The sequence below is a fragment of the Aristolochia californica genome, unplaced genomic scaffold (assembly GCF_029961685.1).
Source record: "Aristolochia californica isolate CCGP_79_NKW_82.1479 unplaced genomic scaffold, dmAriCali1.0.hap1 SCAF_10, whole genome shotgun sequence".
In the NCBI taxonomy this organism is placed as follows: Eukaryota; Viridiplantae; Streptophyta; class Magnoliopsida; order Piperales; family Aristolochiaceae; genus Aristolochia; species Aristolochia californica.
In genome coordinates, this window is record NW_027181771.1 from 21,115,826 (window position 1) to 21,125,572 (window position 9,747).

General features: G+C 39.4%; 1 non-coding gene across 1 annotated transcript; it reads right to left on the reverse strand.

Moving 5' to 3' along the window:
• Positions 1-6,783: 6,783 nt before the first annotated feature.
• Positions 6,784-6,890, reverse strand: LOC137943289 (small nucleolar RNA R71). The gene has a single exon (XR_011110627.1). It is a non-coding gene; the product is annotated as a small nucleolar RNA R71 (small nucleolar RNA).
• Between the last annotated feature and the right edge of the window lie 2,857 nt (positions 6,891-9,747).

Below are 9,747 nucleotides of genomic sequence, written 5' to 3' on the forward strand. Positions count from 1 at the left end.
ATGCTTAATGGTGAAGACTCACTTACAATCAATTGGTTATTTATTGGATGGAAGGAGAACAAGTCGCAAAGTATGATTCTCATATAGGGCAGCCATCTCTTTGTCCATAGCTGCTTTCCATCCTGGATGTTGGAGGGCCTCCTAATATGACTGAGGAATAAAAATAGAAGAAATATAGGCAAGGAAGTCACAACAAGATTGGGACTACCAAGGAGTACATAAAAAAATAAGAGATGGGGTGAGAGGTAGATGGTTGTGTGAAACACCTAGGCTATGGAAAGAAAAGTGATTTCTGTATTTTTTATAATTTTTTTCATACACATATGCTATGTATCGAGCCTTTAATCTCTATATTGCATCAAGAAACAATTGTATTTCAAATGAGAAGTTGAGAAAGCTAATACTCCGTGTTTAAAGGATATTGTGACATTGATCAAGATCGGTTGCTTACAAGTCCTATGAAAATCTATTGATTATTATATGATCGAATAATAATATTAGACCTGCATGAGACTTAGCTTAATCTCTTATTATTCAAGACCAGTAATTTTACTTTATTTTTTGGATTAAATCAAGTTGATTTTTGATTTATGGTACTCGGATTCTCCAAACATGAAGAAATTGTTTGTGGGATTTTTCTGAGTTCTAAGAGTAATTTTTTTTGGTGATTTATGAAATTTGGAAGTTTCTAATTCCATCTCCAACCCTTTAAGACTTACGAGAAATTTCATTGTCGGAAGGATTTCTGGAACTAACGGAAATGTGTCTTTTTAAGTGATAAAGATGACTCCTATCGTAAAGGAGAATTATGCCAAGCTTGTTTCAAGATTCAGCCACGAGCTCTTGAGTTTTTTAGGACTATAAAGGGATTTGAATTGGAATTTAATGAATGGATGATCTACTCCACTTAAGGCACGTTTGTTTGGTTTCTTTGGAGTTGATTTAGCAGCTGATTTGGTGGATAAGGATTTATCTTTATTTGAAGTGGCTAGTTGGATAAGAAGGTTGTTCAAATTTGATTAAGTGGATTTTTTTTTAAAAATTTAATTATGGCTGGTTTCAACAAGCATGAGCTTCCCAAGATTGATGTTTCAGTTTGAATTCAAGTTCGAATTATTTTTGAATTCATAAAGGTCTTTCTTGAGTTAAAATGCGGGTTGACAGGAAAGCTACCTCACTCGGGTTACCTCCTTTTTTTGGACAGCATATCATTCATTTAATTTCTTCTCAAGCTTTATAAAGTGACCTTATTTAAGTCGAAATCAGTTCTTCAATATTGGATTATAGAAATTACACCATGTTAATTTTATTTTTAGTTTGATTGGATCTTCATCATATCCTCTTCTTGTTTGTGCTTTCTAAGCATTTGTTGACTTAAGATGGCTGAAGGAAATACTAGTAAGAGTGACATACTCAAAATCACTGCTATTCGCTTAAGATGATTATCCAATTATGTTAGTTGGTCTATATTGGTTAGAAGGTTTCTTATTATTCTAGACCTTCTCGTTCACTTAACCAAGCCTTCTCCATCAATTGATGAAGAAAGTCAATCCTATTTAAAGTAGGTTAAGGATTACAATTTGGTAGTTATTTGGCTTATTAATAGTACAGAAGAACATGTAGCCAATAATTTTTTCCACTTAGAATCAGCCTAACATATTTGGGATACTTGTACTAAGTTATATTCTAGTATGGAAACTTTTAAAAAGTTATTTGATGCATTACAAAACATGCTCAATACTAAGCAAGGAGATAATCTTCATGAAATTTTGGCTTAGTTTCCAGGTTTAATTCTAGAGTGGAGGATCACTCCACCGATATTTTGGTTCAAAAAAGTCAAAGGTAGTCTTTAGCGGCAGCAATTTGTTTGACAAATATCAAGCCATACCATGATGTTGGTAAGACTCAACTTCTTAGCTCCTCCTCACTTCCATCCTTAGATGATATAAGTGTCACATTACTGTGAATTCCTAATCCTTCTCCTAATGATGCTTCATCTGATATGTATTCAGGTAATAGAGTGACATCACTCTCCAATTGAGGCCGCACCAAAAATTATAGAGGAGGCCGAACAAGAGGTTGTAGAACCGGTTCTAGTTCCTCAAGCACAAAGCCTCAAGTACACACTTATTGTGGTGGTTAAAACCACCTTGTGGAAAATTTTTGGAAGCTTCATGGCAAACCGGCATGGGTCATGGCTACTCCAGCCTCAGTTACTAATGATAAATGGGAAGAAAAGACTGAACCACGAATCAGGAAGATGATTCTCACTCATGGAAATTATGAAATATTTCAAAAAATGAAGTCATTAATGAGGTCTACCACTACTGCTTCAAGTATCCTTTGTTCCACTTGCTCCTCTTCATCTTGGATAATAAACTCTAGGGCCTTTGAACATCTCTCGGGTAACAAACATAAGTTACATTCCTTATCGCCATGTATTCCCAATAAGGTTTTTACTATAACTAATGGTTCCCAAACAAAAGTACCTTGCAAGGGATCATCTTCTATAACACCTTCTATCCCACTTCGAGATATCCTATTTGTTCCTCAATTCCCTTTAAATTTACTCTTAGTAAGTCAGTTCACAAAACAACTCAATTGCTTTGTTACCTTCTCAACCTCTTCTTGTGTATTTAGGATCTAACAATGAAACGAATGATTGGTGGAGGCATGAAAAAGGGGGTTTGTATTACATGGGCCTACCTCTATTAGCTGCAATTTCATCCTCTCCATTTGAGGCACAATTATGGCACAACTTGCTTGGCCATCCTTCTCCATCATCTCTTCAACATTTATTTCCTTCTTTAAGTCTGTCTACTTTAAATTGCAAAATTTGTCAGTTAAACAAACATCAAAGGAGTACATATTCTCCTCACCCTATAAATAAAACTGTTGCTCCTTTTTCTTTTGGTACACTTTGATGTGTGGGGACCTTTAAGTGTCGCAGATATTTCTCAAGTTAAATATTTTGTTGTCTTTGTTGATGATTTTACTCGGTTTACGTGTTATATTCATTTAAAGAAGGATCTTAAATATTTTCTATATTTAAGGCCTGTCATGCTATGGTATTAACCCAGTTTGGCAAGAAAATTCAAGTATTTAGGTTTGATAATGCTAAAGAGTACTTTTCTAGTGAATTTCAGTCCTTCTGTCAAGATAATGGCCTTATCCATCAAACATCATGTGCCTACACACCTCAATAAAATAATATTGCCGAAAGAAAGAACTGCCATCTCCTTGAGGTTGCCCGGGGCCTCCTCTACTCCATAAAGGTACCCTACTTTTATTTGACTCATGCCATACTTATGATCTGATTTCTTATCAATAGGTAACCTTCATCTATACTTGGTCATAAGACTCCAGATTCCGTATTATTTCCTAGTGAAGACCCATTTTCTCTTCCCATGAAGGTCTTTGGGTGTACTTGTTTTGTCCATCTCACATCTCCTCATAAAATTAAACTTGCTCCTCCTCTATGAAGTCCATTTTCATGGGTTTGTCTTGTAGACAGAAAGGTTATATCTATTACAATCCTCCTCTTCAGTGGTTACTTGTCTCTAGGGATGTAACCTTTTTTTAGGACAACTCATTCTATTTCTCGAATGATGCTCATTCGGGTCTTTTATTGCCTCTGGCCACTCCTCATTCGTTTGTACCTTTTAATGCCAATATTACTCAGCCCCTCGATGCATCGACCGATACCACACTTGTGGAGTTTTTGGATCCTACCAAGGTAAGTCCTTCTTCCCCTTTTCCATTTGGTCCAAATTTTGATACTCGACGCAGTGCTCTAAGAAAAGAACCTCACACTTCCACTACTACTCATTCTATCTCCAACTTTATGTCTCACCATCAGTTGTCGTCCGCATGTTATCATTTCCTTGCATCTTTTTCTTCTATTTCTATCCTGCAATCCTATCAGGAGGCCCTAAAACATCCAAGATGGAAGGTGGCTATGGATGAGGAAATGCAAACCTTATATGAAAATCAGACATGGACCTTAGCACCATTTTCGACAAGTAAGAAACATGTGGGTTGTAAATGGGGTTTTAGCCTAAAAAATAATCTAGATGGGTCTGTTGCTTGCCTTAAGGCTCACCTCATTGCTAAAGGGTACACTCAATGTTATGAAGTGAGTTATGACGAGACCTTCTCTCCTATTGCCAAATTAAATTCGGTACATATCTTGTTATCACTTGCCGCTAACTCTTCATGGTTCGTCTATCAACTCAGTGTAAAAAAAATCCTTTCTTATATGGTGATACGATTCAACCACCTGGTTATGTGGTTGAGGGGGAGTACATATGCCGCTTAAAAAATTCCTTATATGGGCTTAAACTATCTCCTGAGACCTGGATGATAAATTATCCTAGCACTACTACGGTTTGGGTTTTTTACGGTGCTTTGTAGATCATTCGGTATTTATTAAGGATACCTGATAGATACCATATTCTGACATGAGAACTAGGTTAATTATAATAGAATAACCTTTATAATTGTGTTATAGGTGGTTACTTATCGGTTTTCAAATGAAATGAGCATTTATTGAATTTGGCATTAATCACTGTCGATATTGCATATTTCTCTCTCCTGAATTATATTTCATTATTTTTTAGTCTTATTTCTACCTGAAATGCTTTTTATAGATTCAATTATGGAATTTCAGGAGAATTTGGGTGGAGAAGAAGATATTTACCAAAATGCCCTTAGTGAAATAGAGGTAATTTCTAGGGCAAATCATTTTAAAATAAGAAACATCATATTTAAAGGAGGGAAGCGTCGAATGAAGGGAGGAAGGCAGCGTGAAGAGAAAGAGAAATGGAGACCAAAACAGAGGTTTTTGACCGGAAACAGGGGAGGACCCGAGAGGAGTTCCCCACCGTCGTTCTCCAGGCCAATACCTTCCGTTGCACCACCGTCGTCCACCGACGTCCACTGCCGTCCAGCAACCGAGAACAAACCCGAGGAGAGCTTGAGAGAGTCTCCGTCGAGGTGAGTTCGATAGTCGTCGCTCGACAGGCCGAGAAGTGATCCGAGAGGGCTTCTCCGGTGCCAACTCCGCTTTCCGACCATCCTCCGGCGTCGTTTACATATTCCGACCAGTCCCGGAGCCATTCCGACTCCAACCGAGACTCGAGAGAGCCGGTTAGAGAACGTCAGCTCTGTTTCGCTCTTCGCCGAACGTTACCTCCGTCCGTCGGCTTCTAACTGTCGTCGCCGGCGTCGTCTCTACCTCCGGCCACTCACTATTGCTACCCGACGCCACCAATTTCCGGAAATTGCAGCACCCGTGAGAACGAGTTGCTGTCCGAGCGAGAGGAGGAAGAAGGGGAGTAATTCGTCATTATTGAATTTAATTTTTCATATAGTTTGAACTTAGGTTTTGAATGTTAATTGAATCTGATTTGATAATTAAGGTTTATTTAAGATTTGTTTTCTTGATATTTGATTAAATTAGCTAATTAGGGTAAGATTATAATTGAGGTTGGATTTTGGTATTTTAATCCAATTTCTGTCTTTAACTCTAGGCGCCCGAGAGGGGCTAGATGCAAGGATTGAGAATCCGGATTCGTGGTTACGTGGCGCTCGAGAGAGGCACGAATCACGATAAAATCCAAAGTTGATAATTTTAGCATCATCACAATAGGAAATTGATTCTCTGCATTCTATTGTAATCCGATCGTTGTCATTAACTCTAGGCGCCTGAGAGGGGCTAGACGCAAGGATTGAGAAATCGGATTCGTGATTATGTGGCGCTCGAGAGAGGCACAAATCACGGTAAAAACCAGAGTTGACGTTTCTTGTTGTGCAAGTAGTTAATTAGATTACTGTTTGATAATTTAGGATATAATTAGTGTTTAGTTCAGATTAATTCATCATATTTGGTTAGGCTAGTTGACTGAAGAATACACAAAATTCAATCCTCCCTGTGGATATGACCCTCGCTTACCGCTAAATTACATGAACGATTCGTACGCTTGCGAGGTATTAAAGCCGATGTAACTAAATTCTACATCAAATTTTTTGCGCCGTTGCCGGGGAGGCACGTATTAAGCGTATTTTTTGTTCTCCATAGTCTTAGGTTAGATTTTTTTTATTTTTTTATTTTTATTTTATTTTTATTCTGTTTTTATTTTTATTTTTATTTATTTTTCATAATTTTAGTTTGGTATTTTTTTTTTTGAATTATTTTTATTTCTTCTAGATAATTCATATTTTTAGTAGCGAGTTTGTTAGCTTGATTTGATAGTTCATTTTGTTTCTTTTTGTGTTTTTATGCACGGGTGCCGCTCCCTAGGTGGACCATTAGCTCCCTTTGTTGAAGAGGTAGAACATATTTGTAGAAAAACACCCGAAGTCAAGTTAGGAGCTACCATGGCCAATCAGGGCGAACCATTACAGTTACCTACAGCAGGTGACCGTAGAGCCCTGAGGGATTATTCTATCCCATCCCACTTCACATCACCTTCTTGCATTATATTGCCACCCACTACTGCCGCCAGTTATGAGTTGAAACCGGGTGTGATCCAACTCCTCCCTACATTCTATGGGTTGGAGAAGGAGGACCCATATTACCACATCAAGGAATTCTTAGATATTTGTGCAACTTTTAAATTCCAGAATTTCTCAGATGACTCTATCCGGTTAAGACTTTTTCCATTTTCACTTAAGGATAAGGCCAAGTCTTGGCTTAATTCCTTAGAGGTGGGCAGCATTACTTCATGGGACACATTAGTCATGAAATTTTTGTCCAAGTACTTTCCCATTCAGAGAACTACAGCCCTCAGGAGAGAAATCTCCAACTTTATGCAGCAGGAGGGTGAACACTTTTATGAGGCTTGGGAGAAATGGAAGGATTTGATCCGTACGTGTCCGCATCATGGGTTTGAGAAATGGCATTTAGTGCAATACTTTTATCAAGGTCTTACACCTCAGGTTAGATCCATGGTAGATGCAACGAGTGGTGGGAGTTTGATGGGTAAGAGTGCTAGTGAGGCGTGGGACTTCTTTGAAACGTTGAGTGATCAATCTCAGCAATGGGGTTCATCATTTAATGTTGATAGGAGATCCCACGAAGCCAAAAGAGGGGGTCTTTACGAGGTTAGTGAAACACCCATGCTCATGGCCAAGATTGAAGGGTTGACTAGAAAAATTGATGCTCTTATGGTGTCCAAGAGTTCACCTTCTCCTAACCCATCTACTGTCTGTGCCATATGGTCTGGTTCATCTCATCCCACACACATGTGTCCATCTAGTTCATCCTACCCAGAGCTCATTGAGGACTTGAATGCAGTCCAAAATTTTCATAGACCGAACCGGAACGATCCTTTTTCAGAAACATATAATCCGGGATGGGCTAGGCACCCAAATTTCTCATGGTCCAAGGGCCCACAGGTTGGGGGTCCTCCAGGGTTTACTCAACCCCAAGCTCCGCGCCCACACTTCACTCAACAACCATTGATTCCACAAAAACCTTCACTTGAGGATACACTTCAATTATTCATGCAGAATACACAGTCCTCCATTGCTAAACTTGAAATGCAAGTGAGTCAGTTGGCCAGCCACATGAGTGAACAAGCACAAAATAGACTCCCGAGTCAAACCATTCCTAACCCCAAAAGCACACATGAGAGTGAGTTGAGTTCCAAACCCCACCATGAGCAAGCCAAAGCCATAACCACCCTTAGGAGTGGTTGTGAGTTGAACAATGGGGTAGGGACCACTAAGTCTAAGGAGTCAAAGGATGACAATGGGGACACATCATTGAGTGAAGAACCTCCAAGTTCTCCACCAACAGCCAAGCAGATCCCTAACCAAGTCTCATTAGCTCCTTATCCGCAGAGGTTATCGGGCCCACCTAGGAAAGGAGGTAGCATGCATGAAACGTTGGAACTGTTTAGTAAGGTTCACATTAACATTCCACTTCTTGATGCTATTAGACAAGTGCCTGCCTATGCACGATTTTTGAAAGACCTTTGTACACAGAAGAGAAAACAACATGTTAACAAAAAGGTCTTTCTTACTGAGAATGTAAGCTCAATTCTGAAGCATAACACTCCTCCTAAAGTTAAAGATCCTAGATGTCCCACAATTTCATGTGTCATTGGTGAACATACCATCCAGAGAGCTCTTCTTGACTTAGGGGCAAGTGTGAATTTGCTTCCTTTCTTTGTGTACCAGCAATTAGGTTTCGGGGAATTGAAGCCTACTCCCATCACACTTCAACTAGCTGACCGTTCTGTCAAGATACCACGAGGAATAGTTGAAGATGTTTTGATAAAAGTGGACAAATTTCTGTTCCCGGTTGATTTCATTGTTCTTGATACAGAACCAGTAGTCGATGTGACCAACCAAATTCCTGTCATCCTAGGACGTCCCTTCTTAGCCACATCTAATGCTATCATTCATTGTAAAAGTGGTGAGTTGGATTTGTCTTTTGGAAATTTTAAGGTCTCATTGAATGTATTTAATGCCGGGCACCACCCACTTGAGTCTGATGATCTGAGTCCCGCATTTAATATAGAAACTGTTATGCTTGATAACGAATCCACTCTTGAATCTTTTGTGTCTTGCATAACATCTTTAGACATGGACTATTTTGATGAGGAAACATATTTCCGAGAGGTTAATTCTTTACTCAATTATGTACCTCTGTTGGAGGAAGCTTATGAGGTTATCACAACTGAACATCCACATGATCTTCCTCTTGACTTGGACAAACCTCTTGAAACTTCCAAGCTAGACCTTAAGCCACTTCATCCCACATTGAAGTATGCGTTCTTGGGACCCATGAACTCATTACCAGTCATTATTTCCTCTTATTTGAGTACTGAGCAGGAGGAACAATTGATTGAAGTTTTACAAGCACACAGAGAGGCATTGGGGTGGACTCTTGATGCCTTAAAAGGGATTAGCCCCTCCATATGCATTCATTGTATTCATTTGGAGGAGGGGACTAAAGCCTCACATGAGATGCAACGTAGGTTAAATCCCCATATGCTGGAGGTTGTGAGAGAAGAAGTCATCAGGTTGCTTGTGACAGGAATCATTTACCCTATTTCCGATAGCACCTGGGTGAGTCCAATTCAAGTTGTCCCTAAGAAAGGGGGGATAACGATAATGAAAAATGAGAGTGGTGAATTGATTCCCACAAGAACTACCACCAAGTGGCGTGTCTGCATTGACTATAGAAAACTTAATTCCACCACCAGGAAGGATCACTTCCCACTACCTTTCATTGATCAGGTACTAGAGCGATTGGCCGGCCACAATTTTTATTGCTTCTTAGATGGATACTCCGGCTACAATCAAATTCCCATTGCTCCAGAAGACCAGGAAAAGACCACATTCACGTGTCCGTTTGGCACCTATGCTTACAGACGCATGCCTTTTGGTTTATGCAATGCGCCAGCCACTTTCCAACGGTGCATGATGAGTATCTTTTCTGACATGATTGGTGAATTTTTAGAGGTCTTTATGGATGACTTTTCTGTGTTTGGCTCTAGTTTTGATACATGTCTGCACAATCTTTCACTCATATTGTCCCGTTGCATTAAGTCCAATTTAGTCTTGAATTGGGAAAAATGCCACTTCATGGTGAAAGAAGGAATTGTTTTAGGACATGTAGTGTCTGAGCGGGGTGTAGAAGTGGACAAAGCCAAGGTTGACCTAATTGCCAATCTGCCACCACCTACTTCTGTGAAGGTGGTGCGTTGTTTCCTTGGCCATGCTGGGTTCTATAGG